Source organism: Bombus terrestris, chromosome 1 (assembly GCF_910591885.1).
Source record: "Bombus terrestris chromosome 1, iyBomTerr1.2, whole genome shotgun sequence".
Lineage (NCBI taxonomy): Eukaryota > Metazoa > Arthropoda > Insecta > Hymenoptera > Apidae > Bombus > Bombus terrestris.
This window is the reverse complement of record NC_063269.1, coordinates 12642920-12666620: the sequence shown is the minus strand read 5'-3', so window position 1 is coordinate 12666620 and position 23701 is coordinate 12642920. Positions and strand designations below refer to the sequence as shown.

The following is a 23701-nucleotide window of genomic DNA, read 5'->3' as shown; positions in this document are numbered from 1 at the left end:
CACAGACTCCCTCGAGAAATATGAAAATTGGGAAGAAAAGGAAAGAAGCAAGTTGAGAACGTTAAAAAGAGAAATCTTAGAAACATATCCATAATCGTCGAATACGATACAAGCTACGGATACAATCGGAATACAAAAAGACACGGTCGACAAAGGAGGCAGCAAGCTGTCACGAGGATCGCGAGGGAACGACTCTCAGCTCGCACAAAGAGTAACGCCCCTTTCAATCAACTGAAATATAGCCGAAAGTCTCGATATGATCGACTTCGAAAAAATCCGCCGGAACAATTAGAGCTCTTTCGAAGCGGCTGTGGAGGATTTCCCAATTTCGACAAACGGAGAAGCTCCTTTCTCGTTCTTCGTCTCTCGTGGTTTACTCGGTAACCAGTCAAGGGTTTAGTCAAAGCTAGGCTGCGAGGAGAAAAGAAAACGAAACGAAAGAGAGTAAGACGAGGAAGAAGAGGTGGAGGAGGAGAAGAAAAATGACGAAAAATTAACGGAAAGGGAAAAAAGGAGCCGAAAGTATGATCGAGGGGTAAAGAAGTCTCGCGTTGCCAAAGGCTTGGACTAGGTTGGAGGCGGAGAAAAAGAGAGCCGGAGAGCGTACTTTCCGCCTTCTCTCGTTCGAGAAAACAAGCCTGACGGCATGGCACTACCGGTGAAGAGCAGAAGAAGACGAAGAGACAGCGAGAGAGGGGTTGCTACGAGAGAGATGACGAGAGCGACGAAACGAAGCGATCGATAGGTATGTATGTATGTACGCGTTATGCATATAGGCGCGATCGATGCGGGCCTAGGCGCTATGAGCGATATATAGGTACGTAGGTAGATAGGTAGGTAGGTTGGTAGACCATTGAAAGCGTGCAGGGATGTACCGTTAGCCGCGTCACCCGCCGATATATAACTCTGCCCATTGAAATTCCTGTCGTCACCCGAAAACGAGCAGCTCCGCTCGTAGAATTGCCGGCGAAAGATCGCGCAATCGCTCCCCGTCGTTCGCGCGACGTTTTCACCAAAACGACATTCGAACCAGAGTTTTCTCGAAAATTTTATTACGTTTCCCGCGGCTGAAGCCTTCGTCGAATGACAATCGATCCGCGTACGCGACAATCGAATTTTTTCAAGCAGCTGCGTCTTCGCAGGAATTACTTTCTCCTCGAGAAACTGTATGCATCAGCTTTATGAAACTTTCGTGAAACTTTTATGGATCTTGAAAGTTGTTTCTTTTGGAGTAGAATTTTATATATTACTTCAAGGATGGTTTTAATGTATTATCTTTGGAGGTTTCGTTCGGAGTGGAGCTAGAGAAAGAGAGACAATTAACGCGTTCTTTAGAGGTCACGATCGCGCAACAATGCCATCGTACAATGTCCAATTAAGAGAGAAAAAATATTTTATACGATTTCAATCGACGTTCCACTCACAAAGATCCGGATTGTTTTCGCGGCAGGGACACGGCGCGATCGCGTAATCGGCTTGCTCGTGAAAGCGACGTATCACCAAACTCGATGACTTCATCGCGATTTTTTTGGGAATCTGAAAATTTCACCAATATAGTCCTCACCTGCTTGATTGTCGTAATATGTGCACCGACCGTTACAATGGAAACTGATATAATGCGGAGAAATATTTGTAATATGCTTATAAGATTATAACTGTGGTACAATAACATAAATTATAATTTTTATAAATCTCGAATAATGAACCTAATGGGTCGTTAAGAACACGCATCGAAACACTTGGAAATTATTGTATATAATTACTGTGGGTTTTAAAGAAACTATCTGTGAATTTCAAAGTTAAAGAAAACGTGGTAGATCACCCCCTAATAAAGAAAAACCATTTCCAAATTCCTTTACCAGCAACATACATATAGCAACAACGTTGCGGTCGTATCGGTTGCCATTTACCGATGCTGGATTTACCTGTTTCTTTAATTAAGTAGGGCGGTTGACGAGATTTTCCCCTCTATAGGGGACCATAAACGAAAGTCTCCGCCCGCTATTCCCCGCCGCGCCGCTTTGAAATTCATTGCCATTTGCAGACAGCGGTACCTGCTCGCAGCGAAATGAATCGAGACATTGTCGTAGGCAGCTTTCTCGTTGGAACAGGCGGGTTCATTGCACGGTTTCGGCACTGTAACAAGATGCGAGGTGAAATTTACAACGAGCACAGTCATAAATTAAATTGCGACGAACGCGGGTTCGATCGCACGCATTGACTGTCGTTTTTCTCGAGGCCTGTTCAATTCACGCTCGTCAACAGAATCAACCCGTCTTTGGGCTATCCATTGTGTATTTTCTTTTTTTTTTTTTGACTATTTTTTCTTTAGTTGTTGTCTGAGTGTTCTACCTTCCTTTAGCTTTCTCGTTTTGGTGATTTGGTTTATGGTGTCTAATCTTCGGACGTCGAACGATTTCTCCGACCTCGCATCTATTCTGTTACACGATTTGGGAATTTCGGGAATTTTAGTTTTCTGCGAACGTGTTACGAGAATTTGTACGTTTCAGATGTGAATAACAATGAATTTAAGGGTTCGATGATGAAATATTAATCATATAAACGTATTTACGTAGTCATACGTAAAAGTAGAATTAGTCACTTTAATCATAATATTATACTCAATTTACGTTTTCTACTAGTGAAAATTGTTATTGTTAACAGACTTCTGGATATTAATATTATATCAATATCGACTTTTATCTTCTGCATAGAATATCCTATTTCCGCTTGAATTTCTCCATCCCATGTATTCATTTTTAACTTTACACTTAATTTCATCTAATATAAATCCTTTCCAATTTTTATTTTATGAGTAATTATACTTCTACAATTTCCTGGTATTTATAGAATGATACCTTACTAATATTTAGGTAGATCTACACAGATTTTGATCATTTTCTATCATTTTCTAATACCTAAACATGTAACCGAACCACTTAATTCTTTGACAGATTATGTCCGGTTATGTCTCACGGATATACAAACATCATGATTTTAATATTATCGGATTAATATTACAGATAATTTTGCACGGTTCAAGTCGCAGAAATTCGCTCGCGGATCTACCGAGTTTCTGGTTGCATAGAACCCGACGAAAATGAAAAAGAAAAGGGTACGGGCCGGGATGGAAGTGGTGGGAAGAGGGGTAGGAGCGCGAGAGAGAGAAAGAGAGGAAGAGAAAGGGAGTATATATTTAGTCGAGTTGGACCGATGCCAAGCTCATCAACGAAAATGAAATCTGGGTCTCTCTCTTTCTTTCCCTTTTCCTCCCACCTTCTAGCCATCCCTCTCTTATCCACCCTTTTCTCTTTCTCTTTCTCTTTTACCGTCGCCGCTTCTGCTGCTGGTCTCACTCGGAGATCGTCGTCGATGCTAAAACGTCGTCCACTCGATATATGCATCGCGACCTGCACCAGAGACGAGAATTCGACTGTTGCCCTTCCCTCGTCCAGGTTCTTCTGTTTCATGCGCTTTTGGGCCTCGCTGAAACGCAGATTTCCGCCGTGATGAAGGCGGTTACAAAGTGAAAAGCACGCGGCTCGTTCCATTTAAGGGTGGCCGTTGGTTTCGGGACACGCAGATGCACCGAGAGAAGATACAAAGCTAAAAAGAGGTTTTTTTAATTTCGTTGGTTTCTAAAGAGGACCTTTTCTTCTTGGGTTTTCGATGCTATTTTAATAACTGGATGATGATATACGTTGAATAAAGAATGATAAATTGGTTCAAGAGACGATGTAGATTTGATTAGTTTTAACTCGAACGGTCAGAGTTGAGGATCATACGCAGCAGGTGCACGGTTAATTTTGTTTACTTCTGTATAAAATCGATTTCATTCGCAAGCTGTTAAAGATCGCGTGAGCTCGAAACTCATCGCGGCAAAATTTAGTCTCACGAGCAAGATATTATTTCGCGTAATTGCGACGCAACTCCTTATTGACGTCCAATTGGACAACATGCAATTATCATATAATCGGTTGTTGTACGTTCGTACCTGCGAATAAAAGATATTAACAATTATGTAATCTTCCTCACGTAACGTGGCTCTCTTTCTTGGACCCGGTTTGTCTCGAGAAAGACAAGCACAATAAGATCAACCCTTCGTTTTCTTGTTTAATTCAATAGTTCCCAGAAATGTTTTCAGTAATTGTAGGTAATACCAATTTATGAGATACGATGGAAGTGTAAAATACAGCATTGTGAATAATATTTTCTCATGCAAAAATAACATCTCTATTTTATTCTAAATATACGAAATCAAATCTTGACTATTACATTGTGTAGTAGAAGAAGGAAAGAAAATAGCTACGATTCTTATAGCAAAAAATTGAAACCAGAATCTATTGTATTATCTAGGATTTTACCTCTCTGATATTTTATTGACTTTATTCTCATTAGGATGTTAAACGTCGAACGAATTTTATATATCTATCTCATACTTATTAAAAAACAAAATTGTTCAAATACTTTATATTACATTTAGCACATTATTTAATAATATAAAACTAAAACATGGCAAAAAAGGATTAATATTGTGCAGTTTTAAATGTTAAACGATCCTACGATGACAACTTTCTTCCTATTGTACAATTACTAAATAGATACAGAAACCTTAGGGAAAAATAATATAGACCTTAATGGAGGTAGAAATTTATTATTTTTTATTTATTATTATTTATGATCTATCTATTTCTCTCGTTGTTTATTGTCTATTGTCTATTATTATACGTTTATTTCCATTATGATACTTTAACATTTAAGTATACCTCAAAGATCCGTATTTTCTGTGTTAACTTCATCATGGAACACAGTACCGGTTCTCCATACAACAGAACAAGACTCCACTGCCATGCGAAAGTATCAAACTCAAGCGAAGCGAGCACGTGGGGCGAGATGCTGGTTTTGGCGAGTTGCGCAACCAATGAACTCGCATCGACCAGGTTCGGCATACAGCCAAAGCGAGAGTAACGTGAAACGAACAGAAACTACACCGATGAAGAAAAGAAGTGGGGAGAAAAAAGAAGGAAGAAGACGAAGAAGAAAAGAGGCGACGAGGCTGTAGGCCCGGGTCCGGGCCCGGAAACGATTTGGCTGCCCCAGGCGGGGAAAGCGGCTACTAACTTGACAGATGGTTTTCTCCCTTCGCATTCTCGCGCCTTCTCCGTTCTCCACCGTTGCGTCGCGTCGTTACAACCGCCGCTATGACCGCCATCGGCGAACCCGCGAGTGAGTATCCTCTGCGAATTGATTACTCCATTCTTATTCGGTGCGTTGTAATTTATTCGACGGCTAATACTTGTACACACGAGATAGATTGTACACAATAGCCAGTTTTGAAATGGGTTTTCGGCTATTTTGAAATTTGGCTGATTTGACCTACGACTTTCTATTTCAAGTCTTTACGCTTGTAAGATGCTTCATGGTTAACATAATGTTAACGCGTATAGCTATTATGATATCGTTTTTAAAGATTCATACGTCGCATATTCATGATATGTAAGATAAAAATAATCAAAAAGAGTTTAAAGGCGCACGATACAAGTGATAACATATTTCGTCTGACAACTGTATGAGCAACGTTGAATTTTAATAGAAAAATATTCGTGCTTTCAAATATTAAGATATGTGCGATATAGTTTATATTCATAAATGCTTATAAATTCATAACATAACATAAATCTTTCAGATTGTAGAGCAGCACCTATAATATGAGATAACACCTCATTTTCTTGTAGTACTTTTCATTAAATATTTTTATTTTGAATATTATCTCTGTCTTTCCTGTAGGATGATCTATTATATTAATAGATCTTATCTTCTAAGGTTCTAAACGTTCTTAAATTGGCATCAATAAAATTATTATTAGACATCTTCAGAATGTAATTGACATCATTTACTTCAGATCTTCGAGATATAATTTGATCTTGGACATTCAGTAATTTCGATACATTAAACGGGACATTGAGATATTTAGAAGGCGGATACGAGATATTTGCCAGATTGTAACAGCGGTAAAAATAAGTTGCGATGTATTGTTATAACTACATATATCGTTGAATCTCGCATTGATCAAGATTATGGTGAAGATTATTAGGAAGCCAATAACATGTATAACTCATTTTTCAAAAAGACACTTTTGAAACTTTTAACCAGGAAATACCGACTACTAAAGGACAGGCTGTGAACATAAGTGTATATTGCAGGCGTGAAAGTCAATGTCGAATATTAACACTAGAGTTAATAATCTATAATTCATACATAAACATATCACACCTAACTAATTTTAATTAAAGCAAAACGACGAAAGTATACAGGTACGTATAATACGTGTTCCCAGCTCTCATTTCAATAAAACTCGGTATTAACGTTTTCAGAAGCTCTTGAATATTTTTAGTAATTGTAGATGCAAAGAATCCAGAACCATTTATTTTGATGAGTTAATGGAGAAGGCGAATATTTTATTCAATGCTGTCACACAAAAGTGATATTAATTACATTCAATGTCACATTATTCGCTTGTATTTGTGAAAGTATCTATGTGTATATAATAGACATATTCTAAATAAACGCAATCACGTACTTTAAATCTTCGAGTCTTTTGAAAATTACTCGAAAAATGTAGTTTAATCGGATTCGCGCGAATCGAACAAATGGGTTGTCTCGTTTGTTCCTCGATTCGACCTCATCGATTTTTTTTCATGCCGAGCTTTAAGTGCATCCGTCTCGCTCTCTAGCGAATTTGTTTGCCTTCGAATTTGAATGAATCGATTCTGCTCGATATCGAATTCAAACATACGGGGGTTTGTTACCGAATTCGAGTGTGTCGATTTCGCCGGCCAACATCGGGCTTGGAACTCTCCTGCATTCCTTGATACACCAAATACGAGCATTAGAACTCTGTTTACCGTTAAACTCGAACAAATCGATATTCCTTTGACAACCAAGTCCATCTGCGCTTGATGGAAGGGAACTACGAATGGAATATACGTGAACATCGTTTTCTTTCTTTCCTCTTCTGTTTACTGAAGAGGTCCTAATATTATTCTATTTTTACATCGTCTAACGACTCGGTGAACTTGCCCCTTCCGTGCTTGTTTCACAACCTAACGTATCCCGATAGCGATTTATGATAATGTTCCTTTCTCGGATTGACTTTTTACAAGCATGCAACGAGGCAACGCGCCGCGTAGCCAACGCAACCCGTGAAACTAATTATGCTGATCACAGTTATCCGTGCCCTCGTTGCGTAAAATATTTAGCTCGCCACACGGAGCGATTGCACCTTATTTTTTCCAGGAATTTTTTGCCCCGCGAAAGACCCGTTGCAGACCTCGGGCTACGCCTCGAGTTCACGTACACTGTGTATAACGTTCACAGTGCGTACGCGATTCCTCTACTACGCCCGGCTGTACAATGTAGAACGATCTAATTGAGCTATTCGTAACTGCACGCGTCTACGCGTTAGTCATTATAGTGTACATGTTCCATAAATAGACACGAAATTCTGCGAACTTCGCTTTTCGCTTCTCTTTTCGCTTCTATTCAACAACATTATTCGATGTTTTACGATCTGAAATACTGTAGAGATGAAAGTTTAGTCTATCTGTTTATTATGGATGATTAATTAAGAGTTTTTAATGTCAGGAATGCGTAAAAATATTGAGTGATTATGAAATTAGAATGTGAATGTATTTTGGTTGGGTATTGTGCAAAAATTTTAGATATTCTACGATAGTGATGTCACAATGCCAATGAATCATATTTTCAGGCAATATTTCCATGTAGCGTTACGTAGGATCGAATCTTTATATATACTTTTTATTGTATTTGTTCGTCACTTCTTCTAATTCGTAAATGTTTTAAAAGTACTTTAGTAAGTAGTAGTCCGCGATAAAATGTTATGAAATACATGTATGCAGAGTGTAGAACGAACTTTGTTTAAGAATTAATTTCCATATGTTTCTTGTGTTATTATTAATTAGGTACATCTCTATAATAAATGATATAGCATTCATAAAATGATTCGTTATATAATTATGGTTTTATTCAGCTTACAGCTCCCGCTTTTCTCTTTTCGGACGGAGTACAATAAAAATTCTCACGATATGAAAGAAAAGTAATAAACAAACAAACGGTACGTTCAACGTTACACGTTGTAAATTTCGTTTTTTTACGATCTAACACACAGTCTCGAGATTTTTTGCCGACCTTATATGGCACGATCAGTGATCGTTGCGCAAATCTTTAATACAGCGTACTTGCATTTTATCGTTCCTTGATCTTTCTCCGCGTGTTGCCTTTACGCCCGCAGGCAAAGCCTCCAGTGCGTGTAAACCGTCGTCGTGCGATGCTTATAATTTAACATAAGTTACAATTGACAACGTAATGTCTTTTGATTTGCGCGCGCAGCCTCCAGTCGTCGTAATGCGGCGACGCGAAACGGCCCGCCGTAAAACACGAAATTACGATGATTTATCGCGCACGAATACAGAGGGGATTTTCGCAAGACGTTCAATGATACCAAGTGCCGTGCTAACGGGATTAATTTCGTTCCGATATCACGATATTTTACACCTCGTTAAATTCGATTACATCTATTAATCATTCGACGTTCATCCGAATCGTTCTGTCTATCGTCCTTTCAGTTGTATAAAATGTGTCTATGAATTGTGCACTTATATAGAAGAAGGCTGAACTTTGCAATAAGTAATATAAATTTTGTAGAAAGATTTACAAATCGCGCAGTGTCATACTTCGCATAAAAAATGCGTTGGTATTAATCGGTAATGGAATGAAGTCGTAGCAAACGCGTATAAAAAATGTATCTTAATTATAACTTACTTGAACAATGTTATAGAGTTTTTATAATTTTGATAGCGGAACATAATATGAAGACTTATTTCATTGTAACAAATTTATATCGTATTGAAAGGAGGCTTAAAGGTTTCATAAATGCATGGATATTAACTAAGAGTGTTCAAAACTAATGAAACAATTAAACGATTTAATCAATTTCTTCGTCAAACAATTTTTTTCCTATTGTGGTTCGTATGTAGTTTAAAAGATTTTTCTTGAACTTTTAGAGAAATAGAAGAAATTTTTATTAATATCTCTGTTAAGAAAAAGATGAACATTTACATTGTTATGCATTCTGTAATATTACTTATTATTTCAGAAAATACGAAACAAAAATTGAAAAGCTCCATTAAATAAACAAATAAGTAATCGAAACAGAAAAACCGTTTTCATTCGTCAGTTTCAATTTCCGAATACAAACAACCGTTCAGCGTGAGAACCAAGAGGGAATTATTCGCAGAACGCGCGAACGCGCTACACGCGACATTTCAACGGCCGTAAAAGGAATTAAGTTGAACGAATTCGAATGAATATTCGCTACTGATCGGTCAAACCGCCTCGTTCACGCTTAATACGTGATATAATAACGAGCGTCACACGCGTAACAATTAATTTTATTATATTAAAAGATCGTTTCTTTTTCGACGATATGAGTTTTATAACTATTATTAAGTACATAAATTTATCTAATAAAGGTTGTTATCACATCGTCTATCTGATAAAGTAACTAATTTACTTGATAATTGATGTTGACACTAATTAAGAAGTTTATCGAGAAACAAATTCTTCTTTATAATACTTGAATTAAAATAAGAAAAAGAACTGCAGAATAAAACAGAGTACTTCAGAAAAGAATTATAAACAAAGATATCATAAAAAAGGAAGTACGCGTTATAATAAATGTTATTAACTTTGGTCAAAGTTATCCAAATAACTAATTAAAAACAAAAATGATTCTATTACTGTTAGGATTAGGATCAGGATTAGGCCTGTTACCCTAGAGCTGTCATAGGAAAGTCCATTGTACGCAAAAAAAAAAAAATGATATTCATATCTCCAACTTCCAACATTATACTCAACCCACGCCCTATATTCATAATCATTTACTAAAATTCTAAAAAGATTTAGAAATACGTGTTACGTTCTTACTACAAAAAGAATTAAAAAGAAATCAGTAAACACTTCTTTTAACAAAAAAATTTGCACACTTAAATCGTCCTCAATGTGGCGGCGCGGCGGCTCAAACGCTACTTGCAGAAAATACGCAGCGTTCCAGTGAACAATTTGAGAGAGCATTATATAATAGTTTAACGATTCGCGAACACGAACCTGTAACGCTCGCGAACGCAAAGACCGCCGCTTCTTGCTGGTCGCTCGTTGCACCGCGAGGAGGGGAAATCATTGATATCGGCGCGAAGAGGAAAATTTATCCTCGTCCTCGAGCAACGTCCCCGAGGACAGTGAGAGTATACCGCGCGGCGCATTGGTTGCACGTGTGCGTGCGCTCTCATGCAATACGCGTCGTCGAACGCGACTTCATGCAAAATTTCAAATTTTCCTCTTCGCAGTTGTTAAACATCGCGAAACCATTCTGTTTCTAACTCTTTCACCTTCTAGTTTCTTCTTTTTTGCTCTATAGTTTTTAGTCACGTAGTAAGTCGTTGTATTGTGTTTTCTTGTTGGCGAGATCTATGTTCTTTTCGTCTTTCTTTCTTGGCTCGCGTAGCAGTACCGTGGACTTTGTACTTGGATTTCGTAACTTGCAAGATACGTTTACATCACGTACCTTCTTGCTTTTTATTGAAGCTGATACTGAAGGTAGCTGGGCGGTACTTTTTTCAGTTTTTTTTTTTACAGCTAATATATCCGCTGATATCGGTGTTAAGTTTTATGGCATATTATGTATGGTTATTAATTTTCATTTCATAAGGGTCAAAGGTCGAAATTATTTATATCGACTATACAGAGTATTTCGTAAAGAGGTAAAAAAGGTGATTCTACATATATAAATCAAAAACATAAAAAAGTTTTATACAAAGTTCTTTTTTACGAAGAGCTGACTTTAAATATTAAGTACAATTAACCGCGTTAATTATGTTTATATATATATGTATTGGATAATGATAAAAATTCTCAACAATTTCAAAAATAATAAAATTGATGATACATCGGTACCCAGCTTTACTACAAGTTCCCCGTTGTCCAATATTATAAGCACAAACGTAGGTACAAATATTAGCATACAAGAAGAAAAACTTTCAACTTATTTTTTCACATAGAATCTGGGTTATAATATCAGCAACAGGGCGCACTGGTAATTCACGTGGATTCATTGTCACGAATAGAACGAGATTTTCACAGCGAGAAAAATGTATTACTTCGTTTTGTCGGACGTTAACGAAGCAACCGCTATTGTATGCATGTTTGGACTCCAAACAAATCCCGAGATCGCAATCCTCGTTTTGCTACTCTGTTCCAAGCGTTAGGAAAGTTATGTAGTTGTGAAATAAATTCGTGACCGGACTGCCAGGTGACTCCGATCACAGGTAACACCGTGTTTATCCGCTCCGCTGAATTATACATTTTTCTCTGTGTGGGCTACAACGCAAAGCATCGATGACACCACGCGGCCTTACGGGAAACTTTAACGAGATGTATCGGTGCTATTTCGTTAATTCCGTGAAGGTACTCACCAAACGGTTCTCGAAAACTCTCATGTAAGCACGTGAAACAGGGACAAGAAACTTACCTGAAAAATAAAAAATGATAACGATTAGTATTATGACGTTTTTTTTTAATTGAATCGCTGCTACAATTATGGGTAATGACACAGTGAGATTTAGATTAGTTAGTTGCGATTCGAATTTGATACATGTACATCATAGTGAATAGGCGTGTATATCTTTCAACTGCTACGATATGATCGTAGAGTACTCTAAATGATATTAAATGATATCTATGTAAGTATTGTTACAATGTTCGTTCGCGAATAACATGCGATACTAATCTTCAATGGGGTGCGGCCTTCTCATTTTCTAATTACATACATAATGCTAAAGATAGTCTTGGTTTGGGGATGGGTTTACAAATCAAATGTAGTCTGAGAATATAACAGAATCTTGTCAACGTTTTTAAATTTTTATATACTGAAACATAAGATAATAACGGTAATAAGAATCATATACAAATTTGAGGCTAAGTGCAATTTTTTAGAATAACATAATTAACCGATTCAATTTTTATATTAATCCAGCGAGGGAAACATTTTTTGTGCAATTATTACATACAATTCCTAAATATGTATATTTATTTTGATATGTCTAATTTGAAATAAAAATTCTTGTATTTATTTTATGATGACTTTTATTCTTAATTTCTTTATTGGAATGCTGCAAAACTTATATTTTATCGTAGCAATTAAGGGATATTAATTCGGTAAATATATAGTCAATTACTTACTAGTTAATGTATGCACATACCAATTTCATTGTCTACTAAATGAATACATTTACTAAAAATAGTAGACACTTATATTCTTCTCGACACTTTCGCTAAACTGTCACGTAAATGCATACATTGAAACGTCAGCATATACCTTTACTAAATTTTACGCTTTCACTGTGATATATGCAAGGAAAGGGTGGTTCGAGAGTTCGTAGCTTACAAGTGAACGAGCCAGCGAGCCTTAAATGAAGAAAATTTATCTATTTTTCAAGGTAAACAGCATTTTCTTACTTCAACAATGCTAATTATTTCTCTCAGTCATTTATTAAAATTATCAGTTGCTTATTATAATTCAACGATAAGAAGTTTTCAACTTTTTGTATTTAAATAGAGAGATATATGGACAAATTTTGAACAAATGTAACGAAAATTGTTTCAAATTCTATTTCGGAACTTTACGTCTCGAATTTTGCAATTTAAACTTCATATAATACAGTAACAACCTCTGATAATATGATATCATAATTCCATAATGATATGATAACTATAATAGTTATGAATGACGTAATACCATAAACAAACTCTACTCCGTGTCACATTGAATGTAATATGTCCACATTGTCCACCTCGACAGTATATTCATCACATTTGTCAAATAAATTCTGTTCCATAATGGTTACAAAATTACAAAAATTATTATTATAAAGAAAAATTCGTAACATAAAAGAATACTGCGAAATACATCATAATCATGTACCAACAAATGTCAACAATTTTTCATAATTTTTTATTCCTTTTTGTACTCAAAATATCGAACGACTCAAACGAAAAATCCATCCTAGATCACAGCAACCCACGCAACATAAAATATAGTAGACATTCAATCCAGTAGATTTCAATCTCGATCAAACGAGCTCGTCAACGTGAGTTCACGCGCATCCTTCGCCCACCCTTCGAGTGAAAAATCGAAGCTCAGTAGGCGCGCGTATTCGCGGACCGATCATTCCCATCGAACATCGTTTTCCCGTCGAAACGTTCCTTTCATTGCTGTTCCCGTTCGTGCGAAGAAAAGACTTGGTCGCACGTCGCAAATACAGCTTCGAGCTATTATTACGCGCTCATTTACAACCCCCTTAGCCCCGTACCTTGAGCAAAGAACAAAACGGAAGCTCGGTCTTTTACAAGAAAAAGGCAGCGCACCGTCGTGAGTCGAGAGCCGCGGTGCCGTGAGCCGTTCCCGTCTCGGTTGATGTGAAACGAAGTTTTTTAAAAGGTACCGTCATGCAACTATCAACGTGCATCGCGAGGCCTTCTCGTTTCTTTGCGTTTGTTCGGCTGGCCGAGAGACCGTGCACGCTCCTAACGTAAGGAGCGATTGTTGTCGGCAATAGGCCTGTCGCAATCGGAAGTTTCGTCTTGCAACCGTCGCTCGGCCGTTTCGCTTCGGTACGCCGGCGAGAGCCAACAATCCCGCTCCAACGATTCACCGGAATCGGACGGAGAGAGACCATTTCGATGAACATCTCTCCAGGTTCGTCCCGAGAATTTCTTTCTTTTTATTTTTCTCTTTTTAGGGAGGGGGAAACGTAGAAGGTTGATTGCTTGGCTGAGATTCGAAGACAAGTGATTTGGTGGATGATTACTCTCATAACTGGACCATTCGGATATTTTAGCACCCTTTGTTAATATAATTGCATGTAGAAGTGTGTGTATGTATAATCGTATGGGAACAAATACACGTCAATTAGCGTAAGTTTAAATAAACGATTTTAGAAAATTTCAGTTTAATTTTTATTTCATATTTTAAGCGGAAAAACCACCGGTATAAGTGACAAGAAAGATACAAGCGAAAACATGGGGATAGATTGCATATACTCGATAATATCGAGTGAATGAATTTTTAATTCGCAGTTGCATAGGATCTTTAATTTATTGAATAATCATTGGATCGATTGAATGTTCTGTGCAGTCACGGCAACCCGCATCAGCGTTGAGCCCAAGGAAATTTATCATTCAGGAAAATGGAATTGAAAAGGAGCTAAATGCGGACAGTCCGTTACGCTTCTAATAAAAATCGTTAAACTCAAAATAGGCGTGCTCGATACGAGTTTAATCGGACTTTGCCCTGATTTATAAGCCAATGGAAAATAGGTCTCGGATCGTTAACCACTCGGGAGTCCTTGAGCGTATAAGGCGTTTTATACTCCGAGTAAACGATCGAGGGAAAGTCACAATACTTAGTTTACGATACACCAAAGGCGTAACTGTCTTCCAACCATAGGCGTTCAACTTGTTCCAACGAACCATTAACCATTCCTCCCGGAATCTCTTCAATTTGAATATCTTTCAATTAACGAATATCTCTCTTTATTGAAATGCAAACATAAAACATTGGAAAGAAAATATGAGATACATTTCTACAGAAACGAACTTGACACCTGCAAATTTACACAATTCAACAATACAAACTTAACTTGAAATTCCTTATTCGATCACAAGTATATTTTCAATTCATAAAAATCTTAAAAATGAAGGAAATTAAACGAAAATCGCTAAGTACATTCTTATTATGGAAAAAGCGCGAATTTGAAACATGGTATCCGAATCGGTGATTCCCATATCCACCAATGAAATATTCGAACAAGGTGGCTGACTATGGCGCCGCACTTGGAGCCAGCTTAGTCGGTAAAGTTGAACATCGACGATAACTCCCTCACAGTTATCAGCGGTCCCGGTCGATACAACGACCGTTCTCTAAGTGCCAGTTGGCTTCGTAAGATTGGTCCACGATGATCGTGGCGTCAGCAGCGTCATCTGACGTGGTATTCAGTACCATTGCGGCGACCGGCCTTGCAAGGCTGCAGGCCATCGAACTCTTGGCCTACTGCCGCGCTACGTAATACGTGTACATGATGCGCGAGAACGAGGATAACCGGCATGCAAGAGGGAAAAAGGACGAGCGATTCTCGGTGGGAGCGGTCTCTAACTCTGAAAATCTGAAAGAGTGGTGGGCGAGGCCAGTGCTGTACGATCAAGGTGTGCGACCACTTCAGACAAGCCTGTCCAGTATGAGTTTCCGAAATTTCATTTCACGGGATAGGATCAGAGATGCAATTAAATGGTACTTCAAACGAAATCAAAAAATTGCAAATTGCTAGAATAATTTGGAAGGGTTCCAATATTGTGGCTAGGTTGAAGGTAAAGCGTCGCCTTGAACGAAACTGTGCAGTAATAAACGGTAATTGAAACGGCAGTTGGTACTAGGAAAATATTTGAATGTAAATATACGAACGACTTTAAATAAATGTTTGTTATACTAAGGAAGGTTTCTTTGAAAGGAAGTTTGTTTTAATATCTGCTGATTATTGACAATTTATTACACCTGGCTTAGCTTGATCTTCTATCTAAAAGAATTTTCCTGCTACTCCCTTTTCTTTTTCATTAGTGATGATAATTCGCCTACTTTTTACCTATGTCATGTTTTATACAAATACTATAAAGTACTACGACAACAAGTATAGTAAAATGAAGAAATTATAGTACATTTAACGAATACATTGTTATTTATGTATTATGTATAAACGAATACGTAAGTAGAATCTGTATTTGTAACTATCAACCAAACCTTCAAGAGCGACGATGCCAAGTTACAGTTTCATTACCAATACTAGCTAAAATCTAGCACCCTATCTAACCAACCCTCTAACCAAACCTAACCCAAATCCGTATTATGCAAACACCACTCTCCAAATTACGATGGCCGGAAAACAAATAAAACGGTTCCAGCGATAATCGACAACGAGCAAAAGCCCACCAGCGAGGTAGCAGAGAATTGCACCGGTACCATAATGGCGAAGCCCAAATGCACGAAACGCAAAGTGCCCTTTGCCGCGGTTATTCGTCGTTCGCAATATTCCTGAGCCATTCAACGTCCCGGCATTCCTGCGACGCGCGTATAAAAAAGCTTTCAGTTGGTGAGAGGCGGTTCGTTTTATAAATGGGGAAGCAGCACGGTATGCTCGGGAAAAAGGGGAGGAAGTGGTGACGTCGGCACAAGGAATTTCATCATATAACTAGAATGCAAGGTATCAGTCGGTTTTAAGCGCGCCACAGGAGGCCAAACCGTGCCACGGTCGCGTTTCGAAGCGGGGCTTCGCTGTCGGACGCACTTTTACCCTACATCGTTCTGTAAGCTCGTTAACGAGACGAGTCTCGTGCGCAAACCTGACGGCCGTAAGAAGGGAATTAGATTGTTAAGGGTGTGAATTACTCCCTCGTCTCTCCTTCAACAGAAATCTTTATCCTTTCGCATTTTTTAAATGTTACGCATTTCACTGTTTCACACATGCTTCCTTTGCTAGGGTGAGCGGTTTAGCGGTTGTATGGTTTTGTGTTTATGCGAGTGACGTGATTCATGCAACAATGGGAATTTAATGACCGTAATTTTTGTGTGGACACGTTTACAATAAAAACTGGGTGCTCGTTTTTGCCATGTTTGTAGTCTCGTTTTTATTAGTGTCTTTTTTTGTGGAATGTTGTTGGTAGTTGCAAAAGAAAATACGGAAAAAGCGTGATGTATCTGTTTTTTGCTTTTTTTGTTTTTCTGTCTCTCTTTTTCTTTTTTTTTTTTTTTTTTTACTAGAAAGAAATTTTAAAATTCAATACGCTGTGAAAACTTAAAAAATAGGTATTATTTTTTGAGAGATTATAAACCTCTGCAGAGTTATAAATTGTTCCTCTTTTTCAATTTCGTTAAAAAATTATGTTTAGCCAAAAATGATGTGAAAATCGGAAAATTAACAAAAATGGACTTTATCATATTGCTTCCCTGCGGTCTTCATATATTTTCTCTGAAGAGCCATTCGAGGCACGATTCATTTACACACCATGTATTTTCGATGCTGATGAGAGTTCAACGCTTAATGGAATATTCTGTCGTGTTACGTCGTTTATTGCGCTCGTGAACAACACGGTACCAGGTTTTTAATTACTTTTTCTCCATTAAAAATTCTAAATTTAAAACTGTTTCCTCGCGTGTCATAATTTTATAACTATTTCTTTCAATTTTACAACTATAACAAAAATTGAGACTGGGTATGATTACGAATTCCTGCATGAGATAAATGTAGCGAAAAGAAAAAAGAAATTTATATGCAAAGAAGCTCTTTCAGAGTAGACCGCTCGATTGAATGTAACTGAACTGTAAACAGGTCTGATACACGAAAGTGCACTCTACTTTGCCAGAATTTCCTTTCCCCTTGGCGGCTTCCATCTGTTTACGTCTATTTACCAAACTAGGCTTGAATTGCTCGACGTACTACTTGCCCGCTCGTTTGATGTGTCCCGAAGGAAATCGCGAGACATTATGAACTAACCCTTGATATAAAGTATAACTTGGAAATATCTCCTTGTCGTCGAACTTCGGTTCAGCAACGTTTTTGTAGTTCAAACTTCGGGAAAATCGAATTTCTTTGATCCGCGTAATTTTCTTCAATAAATACAATAAACGAAATTTCGTTGAATTATACATAACAGTCTCATTCGTTAATTTAATTTTGATTATCAATAGCACAAACTTTGAAAAATAAATACACCACACAAATAATTCAATGCGTCGCTCAGTAACCGAGCCATAAAAAATTCTAAAGATAAAGTTTCCTGGATTAAAATGTATTGCATATTCAATATCATCCACTAGACTTTTATTGATCGTTCAACTTCCATAGCACAGTTACCTCTAAAAATACTAATTGCTTCGTTTCAACAAATAATTCCATACAATCACGGATTTCTTCTTTACGAAACAAATATCGGCCATTTAAAATCTCTCTGAAATTAACCGCATCGTCCAACAGTGGTCGAAAAAGAGAATATTCAGGGGAATCCTACCAAAAATTCACACGATGAATGCGACGACTGTGTGTATTAATTCTATTATACCCTTTAACACTTTGTGTAATAGATGCTAGAAATTGATAAACGGACAAATATCGGCGGAATATATAACGTACATATGCTTGGTGTGTGGCCGACACGAACGGTTAATGGCAAACTGCCTGACCCCGTAACCCCCAGACCTAACAGATATATACAAGTGTGATTAATACCTGAACGCGTTACTTCGAAGTTTCCCTTTTCCGTAAAACCGGTGCACTAGGTACACGTGTATGATGTGATCGTAACGTAATAACGGGCGACATTAAACAGTTCACAGCAACAATTTCGTTCATCGTCCTCAACCTTTTCGCTCGACGAACAGAATCTTTGTCTCGCAATTATTAATCGTATCGCAAGATTCCAGATGAAAAGGAAACTTAATGTGCAAGATCTAAATTTGTTCGCGTTGTTAGATCGTATTTATAGAAGCGACGATGATTATTTTCGCGTGATTCATGAAAACACGAGAATAACTGTTCCGATGTTTACTTCGTTCTTTGCGAAGGGGTTAATGAAGAGAAATATTCTTTTTCTTTGGTTGCATTTTATTTGCACCGTGTTTTTGCCTTGCAGAAATTACTTTTCACGGTGTAAAAAGTACAAGATGTTTGGGAATATCCGTGGAATCTCCTTTCATCCTTCCAATTTGAAAGCCATCTCGCGGAGGCGTTTATCGACCCAGCGATAATGACGCTAAACCACACAAATTGATGTTAATTCGACCTTTGGAACGATGAGATTTTAAAATTTGAGAACAACAGACACCGGTATTCCCTTTCTTTCGCTATAAAGAATGTTTAAAACACACGATATTTCGATCGATTTTGATAAATGAATATATTAGGTTGCATTTTACAATTTTGCAACATTCAATAACGATTTTCGTTTATGCATAGTTTTATTTAAAAAACACTCTTCTATCAATCCTTCAATGATGATAAAGCAACAACGTTTTACATTTTTAAGGCACAATATAAATTTTTTTATACAAATATAAATTTGTCGAAACTGTCATCGAAATGGCAAGAGCATGAATCGATAAATTTAGCGAAATCACGATCAAGAAAGATATATCAATAAAAATGATTCATACTTTGATTACAAAATTTCATTACTAAAATAACATAGTTAAGTAATGAAATAAGGAATCGATATAAAGTATGTTCAAAACAGTCCAAGCATAATTCCTAAGCAGAACGCTTAGAAAAACGTGCAAAGCACAAAACATCAAGCCGGCCGATTATCGTATATCGATGGTATGTACGGAACACGTGCGGTAAATAGCAAAGTGCCTGACCTCGTAACCTGTAGATCCTAGAGATGTGCCTCGTTATTTCAGCATGATACATGAACAGGTAGCCCAACGTAAGAACGCTTAACAATAAAGATAAACTCTGCAAAAACGCAGAAAGACCTTAACCTACGGCAAGACAAGTTAAATGACAAGTTAAGTGAAACAAAGTCGCACGTTTTACATAACGACAATAATCGAGCCGTGACAATTAAACGCGACACATGTTAGATAATTATTCGTGATCGCGGACGAGGATTAATTACCTTGTTAAACGATATTCGAGCACGATTGGTGAGTATCAGCAGTAAGCAACAAAATCGTTGACCTAGTAACATTTGCGAATACCTCTCCGATCGAAAAATAGATGTTTTCGATTCTGGAAAATGAATAACGTTGAATATCGCTATTTGACTTCCGTCGGAATAACGGTAAAAATAATTCTAGAAACGAATTGTCGTAGAAAAAATATTCTCCACGGAAACGTCTCCGGTTTTCCGGAGAATCACAAAAGGATGAAAAAATACACTTTGTTTTTCATCAAACAACAATAATAAAAGTCAGGAGGACCTACAAAATTCGTATTAAATCGAGGATGAAACCTTCGGAAGCCAGAGTGAACGCAAGGATGGAATGTGCGAGTGTAAAAATAAATGAGCGATGGGTCGTTAATGCAACGGTACATACCGCTAACAAGGCGTGCTCGCGTGGATTCGGCGTAAGGCAAATATTATAATCGACGAAGGATACGCCTCTAAACGCCTATGAATGGTTAATGAACAGGGAATATTACAACAAATATTGCCTCGTAAAGTTTCCCATGGTACCGGACATGAGCTACAAACGGCAAAGTGCCTGGCCTCCTAACCTCTAGACCCGGCGCGAGATGTACCTTGAGAAATGGCTGTTCGCGTGAGCATCGATTCATTCGAAGTCTTCCTTTTTCCGTTATGCGTAATACGCGTGCATGACGCCGCGCGCTTCGCCGCGGTCCGGGACGAAGGCGATTAAAACGGCGCTTTTAACGCGCGAAAGCTTCGTCTGCGCGCAGCAGTCATCGTAATATCGTAATAATAAGGCGGTTAAAAAATTGCCCGGTTAACTGTGATTCTAGCACCCGCTTGCGGCTACCTCCGCGCACCTTCGCCACAACCGGTTCCATTATCTTGCCGAACCGAGTCTCAATGTATTCGCCATTGAACGACCGGCGTGTTACGATAACAGATCCGTCGACGCGCTACCACAGTACTGTTAAGTAATATTTCGTGTCAGCGATTGGGTTGACTGGCAGGAAGACAATGGACAATAATTTATGATTGTACGAATATATTCCTGATTGGTTGGTATTTTTGGAGTGTTAATATGCTTCGCTTGCACGTTGACACTGATAAAAGACTGTTTTATTTTTATTACTGTGGAATGTCCTTTTCAAATTAACCTGCTCGCTTCCACAGTAGTTTAGTAAACCAATAAGAACAATATAACTGAGCTACATATACGTTGAGCAAGTTCTGGAGCGTTGCCTAAGGTTCCTTTCATTACTTCATATCACAGTTTTGGTTCCAAATACAATTCATATGTTTTAACTCCTATTTAGTGCAATGACGATTAAGCGACTCATAACTATTTGGATTACCTCATGTAATTTTGGAGGGGTGATTTTTATCTTTTCCTTCGCACGATAATGCTCATTGATTACCGATATTTGTTAATTAAGGTATATAATGCAAATTGATATAAGATATGTTAACATTTCTGTATATTATTACTAGATTCAAAAGTTGCATTTACATGAAAAAATAACAAACTACATAAACAAGACTAGCATGAAAAAGAGACATGCAAGTGACTAAATAAGTAAAAATATATTGCAATACGCCTTAAGTTTCAAAATCATCCCTCACTGTATCTAACTTTCAATAAAATTCCACTAATTCTTCCTCCAGACTTTCCGCGACCCCTCGATTCACCGTTGTAAAGTTCCAGCGATGCTCGATGGAAACGTAAAGCGTAAAAACAAACGGCGATATCGTGCGCGATACTGCACCGCGGCAACATCGGTTACCCATAAGCCGTAACAATGAATCAAGCTAATGTAGACGGAACTGGCTGGTTCGCGGGAGAAGAAGTCGATGACGGCGACAACGTCTGCTAAGATATAAAGAAAAAGGAGCAACCGTATATCAATTGTAAATCAGTGGCAAATCCTGCCGGCAGAGGGATCGCAATTTTTCCACGGTTCGACGAATTCGCGCCGCTTCGTCCCGGGGCAAACGTTTTCCTTCTACTCGAACGAACCGCGTGTTTCAAAGAGAACGGTGAGACAGCACGTGGTGGGTACTCGCGGATCACCGAAGTAACGGTGTCCGGTAACCGCGTCAGAGCCGGTGCTAGCGGTACTCGAAAGCGTTCCGTTACTCGACCGACAGATCCGCTAACGCGACTCGCGCTCTCTCCTTCCCGCTGCTAGCCATTCTCTGCCCCTTTCTCTCCCCGCCATGGGATGAGAAGCGTGCACGAAAAGCGCCGGCATATCGGGCCGCTCCGTCTCGCTGTACAACCCGCGACGAGTAATGGCCCTTCATTACGCGGCCAAAGCGAACAACCGACCTCGACCATCTCTTTCCTCTCTGTAGCTAACTCAACTTTGATTTATACCCACTGCCACGTGGACCTTGCCCCTCTCGTATCAACAGTCTTTTTGTATTAACGGACGCTTTCTTCTTTTACTTTGGTGCTTGGAATTTGGACGTTATTACATTGAGGAAGATATGGAAGTTTAACATGTTCAATTGAGGTACTTGTATAATACGATGGGGCCAGGATATGGCGAAGTCACAATTATGGATATTGAAGCATTTATGGAGAATTTAAATGTGCACAGATATTTATACAAGGCATATACAAGGCAATGTAATGTATTCGTTATAATATTCAAGGGACAAATGCCTGTTCAGACTGCATTTTTTAACTGTGTTCATAAAAAACAAGAATTTAAAAACGGAAGAATTCCTTTTGCAAAATATGGCAACAAATATTTGTATCAGAATTTTTCTCTCTTCCTAAATAGAGGGAATGGTGATTAATATTTGCGATTCATCTTCTTGCTATAAAAATTTCAGTATTAAAATATTTCTTTAAATTATAAATTTTATCAATAAACACCATCTTTCTTTGAGTGGCTGCCATTATTCGATAGTTTAATTTTGGCCCGTAAGCCAATATACCGTTGATCGTAGATGAAATATAATGGTTTGATAGAAGTTTCGACGCTGACTTGGTCATTCGATATGGTAATAGCGGATTCTGAACGTTCCTGATCCCGTGAGGAGTGGCTTTGGCTGCGTGAACAGCATTCGGCTATGCGAACTAGAGAACGATTCAGACTGGCGTAGTTCGTTATTAGTTATCGCAAAATGTTCACCTTGTGATGGCATCACCGATATGGATAGTTGCTAGACAGGTTACATTTTTGTGTTACGTTTCCGTGTACAGACAGACAGACTGTTTGCCTGAGATGTTTATCATCTGATTGGGTCGAAGATGGATCGATGATTTCGTTAATAGAAAAATGACGCAGTTGTGATTTATGTCAGGAAGTGGAGTAGGTCCAAGCACAAATCTTTCTAATGTGTATATTTAGCACCTGATAGTTGCTGAATATATCTAAAGAAATAATTATAACGAAGCTGATTCAGTATCTGAACTAATAGAGGAACCTGATAGTTTTATATAAGAGAATCTTCAAATAGAAGAACATTTATTTATAGATATCTCTTATAGTGATTATTTTATACTTGTAAAAAATATATGCGTGAATGGTATAATACAATGTACATACTAATTATATTCAAGACACTGAATAAATATCAGTGAAGATAATAAAGGATAAAATATCCATGTAGAAGTAACATTTTTACTATGCACGAACTTTTTAATGTGACAAATTGTGTAACTTCTGTCTACAGCTGAAACCATCTCAATAGTACAAATACTTTGAAGTGAATATTATCTGGTTTTATTTTAATTTAAATGTACGACAACTTCGTGCGTTACAGTTTAGCAACAAAAGCCGACTGATCGAATAAGCAAGGACGCAGAGTTACGTAATTCCCGAGCATACTTTTAATTACAAATTTGCCAAATTGAATTTCTTTTATGGAAATTTACGTA

General features: G+C 37.9%; 1 protein-coding gene and 1 long non-coding RNA gene across 9 annotated transcripts in view; both read right to left on the bottom strand.

Annotated features, from left to right (window-relative positions):
• LOC100643231 (probable nuclear hormone receptor HR3) overlaps positions 1 to 23701 on the bottom strand; it is a 135699-nt gene that overhangs the window by 90479 nt on the left and 21519 nt on the right. The window lies entirely within an intron of this gene.
• On the bottom strand, positions 5962 to 12583 carry LOC125385492. Of its 2 annotated transcripts, none has more exons than XR_007224832.1 (3): positions 12316 to 12583; positions 11550 to 11605; positions 5962 to 11454 (listed from the first exon to the last, which is right to left on the bottom strand). It is a non-coding gene; the product is annotated as an uncharacterized LOC125385492 (long non-coding RNA). The 2 variants fall into 2 exon arrangements; XR_007224834.1 differs by having other exon boundaries at positions 12336 to 12583.